At 46.9% G+C, this 12255-nt stretch overlaps 1 pseudogene; it reads right to left on the bottom strand.

The window, feature by feature from the left end:
- Positions 1–2374: 2374 nt before the first annotated feature.
- LOC132214135 (U4 spliceosomal RNA) lies at positions 2375–2453 on the bottom strand (annotated as a pseudogene).
- Positions 2454–12255: the final 9802 nt, after the last annotated feature.

Below are 12255 nucleotides of genomic sequence, written 5' to 3'. Positions count from 1 at the left end.
CGCAGCCCATTCCTCCTGGAGGCCTTCCTTGACTCCCTCAGGTAGGAGCAGGTACTCCATTCTGAGCAGTGAGTGTGCCCCGAGCACTTTGCCAGATCTATGTTCCTATCCTTGTAATAGACTTAACCAAAGTTAACTCTTTTTTTACCCCTAAACATAAATATATTTAATAAGAGAAACTTTGAATGCAAGCCTGTTTTACAGGGGGTCAACTTTTAAAAATTAAAGCTGTCACAGCCCTTGATCTTTTACACACTCCACACAGAGCAGATGAGGAATTGCAAAGAATCTATTCCATGTCACACCCTCACTTTAAAACATTCATGGGCTCCCAATTACCACAGAATAAAATCCAAACTCCTTAGTGTAGTATTCAAGGCCCTTCACAACCTGGCTCAAATCAGGTTGTACACATGTCTATTACAATGTGTCACCCTGAATAATGTAGCTCAATTAGCAGATTATGTTTGTCTCCAGGCAAGGCTGGGAGCTTCTGGACCACAGGAAGCAGATCTTACTCATTCCAGGCCCTGCCCACTTCCCCCTGGCTCTAACCCAGAGGTTCTCAACCTGTGGGTGGAGACCCTTTTGGCGGTCTAACGACCCTTTCACAGGGGTCGCCTAAGACCATCCTGCATATCAGATATTTACATTACGATTCATAACAGTAGCAACATTACAGTTATGAAGTAGCAACGAAAATAATTTTATGGTTGGGGGTCACAACATGAGGAACTGTATTTAAAGGGCCAGAAGGTTGAGAACCACTGCCTAACCGAGGGGTCCTCAAACTTTTTAAACAGGGGGCCAGTTCACTGTCCCTCAGACCGTTGGAGGGCCGGACTATAAGTTAAAAAAAAACTATGAACAAATTCCTATGCACACTGCACATATCTTATTTTGAAGTAAAAAAACAAAACGGGAACAAATACAATATTTGTATTTGCATGTGGCCCGTGGGCCATAGTTTGAGGACCCCTGGCCTAACCCATTAACCAACACATGGAAGGGGTTCTAATTGTTTTGGATAAAATTATTTCCATTGGCCCTGACCTGTTTGGCTCAGTGGATAGAGTGTCGGCCTTAGGACTCAAGGGTCCCAAGTTCGATTCCGGTCAAGGGCATGTACCTTGGTTGTGGGCATACCCAGTAGGGAGTGTGCAGGAGGCGGCTGATAGATGTTTCTCTCTCATCGATGTTTCTAACTCTCTATCCCTCTCCTTTCCTCTCTGTAAAAAATCAATACAATATATTTTTAAAAAATAAAAATAAAATAAAATTATTTCCATTGTATTTCTATGTCAGCTGGAATTTATATTGTGGTAAAATATACATTATTTGAAATTTCCATTTTAACTCCCCCCCGCCCCCCTTCCAAATCTTCACCCATGGATACATTTTCACCGCTTTCTAGAGAGAGAAGGCAGAGACAGAGAGAGCCATAGATCAGTTGCCACACCCAAAACTTAGGTATGTGCCCTGATCAGGAATCAACCTGCATTTGGTGTACGGGACAACATTCCAACCAACTGAGCCACCCAGCCAGGGCCCATTTAACCATTTTTAAATATATATTTCAGAGGCTTTAGTGCATTTATACTGTCAGCTGGATTTTTGATAGATTATCTCAGCAGATCTCTCATTGTAAAATTCATTATGATGAAGAAAAGAGGAATAAAGGAGAGCGGGTGAAAGACAAAATGCGCAGGACAATAAATCCAATGATTTTGTTCAGATTCTTACAATAGGGAGACTGATCATTAATGAGGAACGTATTAAAGAAAAGGAAGGTGGCCTGGTAAGGAGGTGACCAAAAAGGTCTTATCTGAGTCATCGAAACAAGGTGGATGTGGATCTTACCTTGGAAAATTCTTTTAAAGTCAGCCATTTCTCAGAATTCAAAATGGGGTGTTGGGGAGTCACAGAAAGGGGGGATTTCTTGACTGTAGCTGCTCTCCAGAAGTATGAGGTTCAGATAAAGCTCTACGCTGTCAGGGTGTTGAGGGGAGGTGAAGGGAGAGAGAAAAAGGAGCCATGCCCGCCTCCAACACTGCTCTACACATGCCTAGAACCTTCTGAAAGCCCAGTGAGGTCTTGACCTACCATCCTTCCAGCTGCTTAATATTCCTCTCTGTCTCGGTGGAATCATCTCCCATGATCCAGGGTTGCACACCTTCAGGGCGTGGGGCATTCATACACAATGCGATTTGTGGGTTCCAGCAGTTCTGGCTGATTCCTCTACTTTCCTGTCTTCAAAGCCAAACAGGTACCTTTATTTAGGAGCACCTTGAAGCCTGATGCCCATGCTACCCTCCACGACAGAGACTCCAAGGCAGCACCGTGGCCCCATCTGTCCCTCTCCCTCCTACTTTTCACTTTTTATTTTTTTCAATTAGCAATAACCGTGCCTCGGATAAACCTCATTGGCTATGATACTGCCACTGCGCAAAGCTAGCACCCTCCCACCGCCAGGTCTATCATTCCTCCCTTCTCAGGGACCCAGTTTGGGCTCTGAGGTTGGGCCCATCTTCAGCCCAGGTGGAGGTTGGCCTGCCCCCTCCCTTCAGTTCTCTGAGCAGACCCTGGAGCATAGAATGGGACACTGACTAGCTACTTTCCAGTGGTGACTTACAAATCTGGCCTCCTAACAAGCCTCAATTAAATAGCCAGGAGTGCTTTTGGCATCCCCAGAATCCTGGTTCCCACTCCCAGACACCTAATTCATCGGTCTGGGGTAGGACCCAGGGGTTTGGTTTTGAAAATATCTCCCCAGAGAGTTTGATACTCGGCCAATTTCCAGAACCAAGCAAGGCCCTCTCACATCTAGGATCTCAGTGCGACGATGTCTTGGTGTGATGGGCATTTGTACTCAGTTCAGAGAGTGAATTTCAAACAGGATACAGCATATGAATTGAGAGATAACATTTAGAGATTTGCTTTAAAATAGTCTGGGGGGCCCTAACCGGTTTGGCTCAGTGGATGGAGCGTTGGCCTGCGGACTCAAGGGTCCCGGGTTCGATTCCAGTCAAGGGCATGTACCTTGATTGCAGGCACATCCCCAGTAGGGAGTGTGCAGGAGGCAGCTGATGGATGTTTCTAACTCTCTATCCCTCTCCCTTCCTCTCTGTAAAAATTCAATAAAATATTAAAAGAAAAAAATAAAATAAAATAATCTGGGGGAAATTGTGTGTGTGTGTTGGGGGGAGGGTGGGATAGATGAAAAAAGCAGGATGTTGATGGATGTTGAAGCAGGATTATGGGTATGTGCAGAGTCCCTCCAGCTCTGTAATAAAAAGCTTTTAAAAATCTCCCTTGGAGATGATTAGGAAATACGCTGGGTATGCATTTATGTTGTTTTCTAAATTTTCTCCAAGGAATGAAAACTGTAATTAACTATAATCTAGTAAAGTTCATTGTGGCCCATCCAATACAGTATTTTCATAACTAAAAAGAAAGAGCCTGCAATCTAGAGGAACGGGCAGGGGATGAGAATATGCCAGAGCACGTCATTTCTGTGCAGGGGACAGAGTCTTGCTAAGTGTTCTGGGCTGGTTCTTCAAAGCAAGCCTACTGCCCAACGCATTAGTAAAGACTTCCCACTTAACATCCTAGCTCTCTTAGCAGTTTAATTTCCCAATATATCAAGGAATTAGTATCAGTATATTATTTTATTGCTGATATTAGTATATTAATTAAGAAATTAGCATTTGGGTTTATCACTCAGTTACTTGTTTAGTCAGTGTGACTTACCCTCCCCAATCTGTTTGCCCTTCAGGGAATTGATAAAAATCAATTCCTGAGGGCCAGATCTCCGATCTGTGGTGACTGATGAAGTGGCAGAAGTCCCACCAATTAGGGACTGCCTCCAGGCATCCAGGTGCCTGCTTGTCACAGAGCTGGAGCATAAGGTTCACCAAGCATTGCAGGATGGGTGGGGAGGAGGGAGAAGAATTCCAGCACATTTGAGTTGGAATGCAAACATCTGACCTTTTGAGACCTGGCTCTTTTGTATGACCTTAGGCACATTATGTAATCTCTCTGAGCCTCAAATCTCCTCTCTGCAAATTGGAAGTGATGACAGACACCTACCACACTGGATTGTTGGGAGCCATTCCGTGTAAGATTGTATAAGCAATGCACAGGCACACTGTGGACTCTGGAGAGTTCTATCCGTATCCAAATTACTACTGTTTGTACAGCTTTGTGAAGGCTTGCCTGCTTGTGTTCTGCAATGTGTTTGGGAAAGTGGGTTTGGTCCCTTTGGAAGAAAGTACACATGTCAGAAGAGGTTTATTAAATAAAGTGGAAACCACTGGCTCACTTGAGGATATCACTCAGGGATCTGGGGTACAGAGTAGACATGTATAATGTGCAAATCCTGTCACTGGGGTTTATAATTAGAAAAATGATAGCCCTGGCCAGGTGGCTCAGTTGGTTGGAGTGTCGTCTCGTACACCAAAAGTTTTCGGGTTTGATTCCTGGTCAGGGCATATACCTAGGTCAGGGGTTCGATCCCCAGTTGGGGTGCTTACGTTTCTCTCTCTTTCCTTCCCTCTCTCTCTAAAATTAATTTTTTAAAAATATCTTTGAGTGAGGATTAAAAAGAAATATGATAATCTATTGCTTTGAAGATCAAACAGCAAAGAAATGGCTTTGGTGGGTATAATCTTCCTCATTCGCCTTCTGCCTGTGGAAGATGAGCCGGTGGAGAAGCCCGAGCTCTCCAGGAGCTGGGTGGGTGGAGGAGTGCATGGGTGAGCTGACCTGCAGCTATGGCAGAAGCCAAGGGACAGTGTGCATGAGGTTGGAAATTTCCACTCTGGCAGCAGGCAGAGCCCATCACCTCAAGGAATGGCGAGCCCTTTAGGATGAGTGGAAGCCTTGGGGTCATAGGGAGGACACCTGGGGGCTCTCATGTCTACCTGGCCCAAAGCCCTGAGCCAACCTGGCTACTTCCAAATCGCAGATTGAGGGTTGTTGGCTCTGGAGGCAAGCCAGGAGGTCAAGGCTATACTACGCATTAATTGGTAAAAACTGAAGATTAATGTGTAAGGAGCCTAATTGCAAAAAAGGTGGTTGTATTTCTTTAAATTGAATTCCATATGGTATTTCTTTAAACAACTGACTCATGCATAGCTGCTTTGTAGTAAAGATTTCTATTTTATTTTATTTTATTAATCCTCACCAAGGGTATGTGTTTCCATTGCTTTTCAGAGAGAGAGGAAGGAAGGGAGGGCGGGAGGGAGAGAGAGAGAAACATCAATGTGAGATCTCACATCGACTATTGCCTCCAGCATGCTCTTTGACCCAACCTGGGGCAGGGAGCAAACTGGCAATTCAGGTACGTGCCCTTGACAGGGAATGGAACCCATGACCCTTCATTGAGCGTGCCAACACTCTAACCACTGACCCACACTGGTCAGGGGAAGATTTCTATTTTCTATCATGAAGACTTGTACAATGTCTCTTGGTTTCAACATTTCTCAGTGAAAATAACAACTTGGAATTCACTGCACAGAGACAGGTTTGGGTTTCAATTCTTGGCTTTGTTGAACTTGCCTAGTTGCATGACCTTGAAAAAGTTATTTAACCTCTTTGGGATCCAGTTTTTCTACCTGTGAAAAGGAGAGTTATAATAACACCTACCTCACAGAATGCTATGAATATTTAAAGGAAGAAAGATGTGGAAGCCATAGTGCCTGGTACATAGCACTCAATAAATTGGAGTTATTTTTTAAAAAAATATATTTTATTGAATTTTTACAGAGAGGAAGGGAGAGAGATAGAGAGTTAGAAACATCCATGAGAGAGAAACATCGATCAGCTGCCTCCTGCACACCTCCCACTGGGGATGTGCCTGCAACCTGGGCATGTGCCCCTGACCGGAATCGAACCTGGGACCCTTCAGTCCACAGGCCGACACTCTATCCACTGAGCCAAACTAGTCAGGGCTGGAGTTATTTTTTAAAGTATGTTTTTACTTATTTTAGAGAGAGAGGAAGGGAGAGGGATAGAGAGATAGAAACATTGATGAGAGAGGAGCATCGTTGATGGGCTGCCTCCTGCAAGCCCCCTACTGGCGATCGAGACGGCAACCCAGGCATGTGGCCTGAGTAGAAATTGTTCCAGTGACCTCTTGGTTTATGGGTTGACTCTCAACCACTGAGCCACACTGCTGGGAAAATTGTAGCTATTTTTATTGTTATTTGGGCCTTCACTTCTGGATTACAATGGCAGCTTCTTAACTAGACTGTCCCCCATCCCATCTACCCAACATATTGCCAACAATTAACCTTCCAAATTTTTAGTTTCCATCATATCACTTCCCCAAAAGAACCTTCTGTTCCTCTTTAATTAGATTAGAACTAAATGCCAATGTAAAACAAAAAGCAACAACAAAAAAAACAGGCAAAATAAACAAACTCATAGATACAAACAGAATGGTAGTTACCAGAGGAGAACAGGGGTGGGGGAAGGATGACGAAGGAAGGAGGGTCAGATAATAATGTGATGGAAGTAGACTAGACTTCAGGTGGTGCAATATACAGGTGTCATATTATAAAGTTGTACACATGAAATGTATGTAATGTGATTAACCAATGTTAGCCCGATAAACTTAATTAAAAATAATAAAATTACTTAAACATGTTTATATATTTAGAAAAAGACTAGCCCTGGCCGGTTTGGCTCAGTGGATAGAGCACCGGCCTGTGGACTGAGGGGTCCCATGTTCGATTCTGGTCAAGGGCACATGCCCAGGTTGTGGGCTCGATCCCTAATAGAGGGTGTGCAGGAGGCAGCTGATCAATGATTCTCTCTCATCATTGATATTTCTATCTCTCCCTCTCCCTTCCTCTCTGAAATCAATAAAAATATATTTTTTTAAAAAAGAAAAGACTAAATCAGTTTGAAGGCCAATGTCATGACTATGGCTGTTACTTTATTTATTTTTTATTTATTTATTTAACATTTTTTTTATTGATTTCAGAGAGAGGAAGGGAGAGAGAGAGAGAGAGAAAGAGTTGGAAACATCAATGATGAGAGAGAATCATTGATCAGCTGCCTCCTGCACGCCCCCTACTGGGGTTCGAGCCCACAACCCCAGGCATGTGCTTTGACCAGGAATCGAACCAGTCATGGGTCAACGCTCAACCACTGAGCCACGCTGGTCGGGCTGTGGCTGTTACTTTAAAAGAAACTGAGGGCCGCCGGGCCAGAGTGGCTCAGTTGGTTGGCCATCATCCCGTGCACCGAAAGGTTGCTGGTTCAATTCCTGGTCAGGGCATGTGCCTGGGTTTCGGGTTCAGTCCCTGGTTGGAACAAGTACAGAAGGCAACCAATTGATGTTTCTCACATTGATGCTTCTCCCCCCCCCCCCCCCACTCTCTCTCCCTCTCAAAAAAGAAACTGAGGGCCTCTGGAAGGTTTGATCAGAGCAAGTTTATAATCTAATTTATGTTTTTGTGGGTTTTTTGTTTGTTAATCCTCACCGAGGATATTTTCCCATTGATTTTAGAGAGAGTGGAAGGGAAGGGGAGAGACAGAGAGAAAGAAACATTGATGTGAGAGAGACACGTCAACTGGTTGCCTCTCAAATGTGTCCTGGCCAGGGCTGGGGATCTAGCCTGCAACTGAGGTACATGCCCTTGACCTGAATCAAACCCTGGACCCTTCAATCCTTGGGCCAATGCTCTATCCACTGAGCCAAACCGGCTAGGGCAAATTTATGTTTTTAAAGTGTCACTCTGGTTGTTGCATTGAGAACAGATTGTAGGAGGGGAAGGGCGAAAGCAAGACAAGGTGTATTGGGAATCCAAGTGAGAAAGGGGGGTGCCTGGGGCCTGGGGGAGGCAAAAGAAGTGGAGAGGGGTAGTAACTGGATTTTAGATGTATTTTCAAGGTGCAGCCAACAGTATTTGCTGAAGGATCAGACAGTGGAATTAGAAAAGGAAAAGAATAAAGAATGACTTGAAGATTTTGGCTACAGCAACTGGAAAGATGGATTTGCCATATGCTGATAGAAGGGAATTATGAGCAATATGTTTTGGAGGGGGAAAAATCAGTATTTTAATTTTGGTGATTTAATTTTAATGTATGTGTTTATTGGACATCTAAGTAGAGAAAAGGCCCTCTGATCCCAACTATCACCCCAGTAAGACCAAATTTCCAATCTTTAAAAGAAACTGTTGGGGGCTCTAGCTGGTTTGGCTCAGTGGATAGAGCATCAACCTACAAACTGCAGGGTCCCAGGTTCGATTCCAGTAAAAGGCAAGTACCTCAGTTGCAGGCTCCTCCCCAGCCTGGGCCCTGGTTGGGGCACATGCAGGAGGCAGCCGATCAATGATTCTCTCTCATCATTGATGTTTCTATCTCTCTCTCCCTCTCCCTTCCTGTCTGAAATCAATAAAATTACATTAAAGAAAAAAAAGAGCCGAGACTGGTTTGGCTCAGTGGACAGAGCGTCGGCCTGCGGACTGAAGGGTCCCGGGTTCGATTCCGGTCAAGGGCATGTACCTGGGTTGCGGGCACATCCCCAGTGGGAGATGTGCAGGAGGCAGCTGACCGATGTTTCTCTCCCATCGATGTTTCTGACTGTCTATCTCTCTCCCTTCCTCTCTGTAAAAAATCAATAAAATATATTTAAAAAAAAAAAAAAAAAAAAAAAAAGAAAAAAAAGAAACTGTTGGGGGTCTGGGTGGGGGAAGTTCATCAGTTGCTCAGTAGAGAGGATATTCCCTCACCTCCTAAAATAGCCAGCACCAAATGGACCCCAGTGACCCCTGCCACCTGCTATTTATGCCCTTGTGTAGTCCCCTCCCACAGTATATCAGTTTGGATCCATATGACCAAGAGAATATGGAAGACATGGAAATATGTATAAAAGCCCAGGCTGGACTCCTGATTGCCCACCCTTGGTCAGCTGTGGCCTGGGTGCTTTTCTCCAGGCCTTGTCAGTTGCCTATCCATCTAGAACCCATGGAAGAGGAGGTGGGACAGGTCCCCAGAAGGAAGGAAGGTAACCGTTGTCGGGAGAAGGGGACAGGAAGTGGAAGTAGGACAGCAGTTACTCACATCTGAGCTTGATCTTGCCTTTACCTTCCGCCCTTGGTTGCCCAGGAAGAATTATGCATGAAAGAATTTAAATTAGGATGGAATCTGATGATCTGATCCAGTGCCCTCACGTTAGCGATAAAATAAAGGCCCTGAAGCCTAGCCAGGTGAGCTGGTGCGGGAGGCTCTCCAGGGATTTGGTGCCTTGGCAAATGTTGGAGCAAACCTGAGAATATCTCAACACGCGGGGAAGAAGATCTCAAAAGCTGTCTCCCTTTCTGACTAGGTCTAGAGACAGTGAGATTTGGGAGTCAGGAACCTGCCTAATTTCTGACCTGGGGTGATTTATTGCCTCATGTGGATTATGCCAGGCACTGTGGGTGTGGTGCCATTTACATGGAGAACATTCTAGCCTACCCATCCTCCCAGGCTTCCTCCAAAGGCAATTCCGGTGGACGTCATGAGCCACACATGGGACCTGCGTTTTTCAAATTGTGGATCAGTCAATAAATCAATGAAATTGGGTCAAGATCAGATTTTTTTTTTAAGAAATAGGATAGAGCAGAAATTATATCAACATGTAAATATAGTCCCATGAAAGAGTTTTCTCAGTTGTAATTTTGTAGAGAGAGCTACTGGCTAAATTGTTCCTCCTCATTTCCCACCCCTGTCCCCCAACAGTACTATTTCTACTCCCTTTTAAAGGGAGATCCAATTCATGCCACAAATGCAGATGGAATGCCGAGCTCCAATACAGAGATGACCAGGACACAGGTTTGGCCTTGAGGGACTCTCACTCCAGTCCAGAGCAGGGAAGAGAAAAAAAATGAAGAGGTAGACAGTGGAAGGCCGGGGGTGGGGACGTGGGGGGGGGGGGAGTGAAGGCAGGCAGAATACCTTCCATTTTCTACTTTATACACTCTGTGTCGTGTGAATTTGTTGTATAACTGAGCAATTTTAAAAGCCCAGTAAAAATATAAAAATACACAAATAAATGAATGAATGAAATGTCATGTCATGTGAAATCTTGGCCCACGAGAAGGAAAAGAAAACAATTTTTAGGGAGAAGCTCTCAGACGTGGGCTCATTTAGTCCTTTCAGTACAACTAGAAGAGTCTCTGGGTCCTCATTCTAAAAATGGAGGAATGCAAAGCCCTCAGAGGCAAACAAAGCGCGTTACCCAACTCCCCAGCTGGTGAGGGACAGGGCATGGCATGGCTGTTGTAGCATTTCTCCATTGGCCAACTAAGGAAAAGGGTCAGAAACTAGAGACACTGACTCCAAGAACTTCGTTCTTCAGCCTTTCTTTGTAAATACTAAACGTTTGTCATCCTGGGGGGAAAGGGGAGCGGGGGGGGGGGGGGGGGGGGGCGGGCAGAAGGAAAGGCTTGCTGGGGCGGCCAGTCTTGGGGACAGAGGGCGCTGCAGCACACCAGGGAGGAAGGAGGCAGAAAGGAGAGACAGCCAGCGGAGCCCTGGTCCCCGGGGCGGGGCGGGGTGGAGGGGCTTCTCAGGCCCTGTTCTGCCTGGGACTCCTCACAGGGACCTCGGTACCAACAGGGGCCTCCTAGCAGGCCTTGCCTTCCAGGCCGTCAGGCGTCCCTTTCTCCCTTGCCAGCCTTGGCAGCCTGAGCCCTTTGTTGCCGGGAAAGCCCTCCTGCCGCACCTCCACCAGCTTTACCCACCCCCAGCCTCCCTTCTTCCTCATTCTCCTCCTCTGAGTTTCTCCCGCCACAGGAAGAAGAAGAGAAAAAACAATTCCGGGGCTGGCGTTCGACAGAGACACATTGGAGCTAAGGGAATGTGAGTGTCCTCTTAAAAATTTCGGCCCCATCATTTGTCATTGTCGTGGCTACTGATCATGTTTATTGGGCTCTTGAACCGGGGCCAGGCATTGTCTCATGAGCACTCAGGAATGTCCCAGAGTCCCAGGTCACACAGGCACTCCATGGCCCAGAGCTGTGCCTGCCCCCCCACGGTGGGGCATCCTGCCTCCTGTGGTCCTGCCCCACAGGAGAACAACCTGTGCTATGGCCACGGAAGTCTTGAAGCTGCCCAGTTAATATGCACTCTTCCTCCCTCGCTGCTCTGGGACCCTCCATGGCCTGGACCCGCTGCCTGAATGTCTTCACCCTCCTCTGACTCAGTGAAGTGCCCGCTCCAGGTGGAAACTGTGGCTCTGGGTCCTCGCGCTCTTATTACTGGGATGACCAGAGCTGGTACCACCCCAGCTGGCCCCAGGCTCACTTTGTGGAAGGATGAGTGTGCCTCCCCTCCTGCGACAATGTAATGGTTTGCACGCGTCCTGTAAACGCTCAGGTTCACTGTAGATTATGGATGGCAGGTGGACAGGCCACGGCATGTGGTGACAGTGGCCCGAGCCTCACTCTGAGGTGTCCCATTGCTCCCATCCAGGTTCAGGGACCCCAGGACCCACAGCGTCCCTCGAGGGACTCTGCCCAGGCTCTGAGCTCTGACAGCAGACAGGCACTTCTCTGCCAGCAGCTTCCCACCTTGGAGACCCAGAAATTAAAGATGGAGAAGAATCCAGGCCAGAAGGGCCACATCCCAGGGAGTGGAGATCCCGGGTGACAAGCCAGGACCCGTTCACCATCTGAACCTCAGCGTCAGCACAACACCAGGTACAGAAGAAGGGTTGATGGACCTTCGAGACTGTCTGCACAGGACCAGAGAGCAGCAGCCTCAACCATGGAAGTGTAGGCCTGCTGCCACGGGGCCTAACCGGAGAGAACCTGTCAGATCCAAGATCTCCCCAGTAGAGTGCTTGGAGACGCTCAGGGGTCAGGTCTCAGAGCCCCGCTGAGAGAGACCCCCAAACCTCTTACTTGCAAATGGCGGCAACTCAGATGAGTGAGGGTTTCCACCTGGAGGCCGAGAACCGGGTCTGTCCCCAGAGGAGTGAGGCTTCTCATTTGCTGGTTACATTCTGCCTCTTCCACAGCCTGGTTCACAGGAGCCACGCACGCTTCCAGGCGTCCTGCCTCTTCCTGTTAGTAGGTCTCCGGCTCCATGTTGTCCTCACCGTTCTGTGGGAGGTTTTTCAACTCCGCAGGTGTGGAAGGTTAAATGCCCTAACCAGGAACTCAGGCCGTCAGTAAGTGTCTGGGCCTCCAGGACCTGCTGTGACACTTACCGCTTCACACTGCATTTCTCTTTTACCGAGGCAGTCTCTGCTGGATCAAA

Source organism: Myotis daubentonii, chromosome 12 (genome assembly GCF_963259705.1).
Source record: "Myotis daubentonii chromosome 12, mMyoDau2.1, whole genome shotgun sequence".
NCBI classification, from domain to species: Eukaryota; Metazoa; Chordata; class Mammalia; order Chiroptera; family Vespertilionidae; genus Myotis; species Myotis daubentonii.
This window is presented reverse-complemented; position numbering and strand designations above follow the sequence as displayed.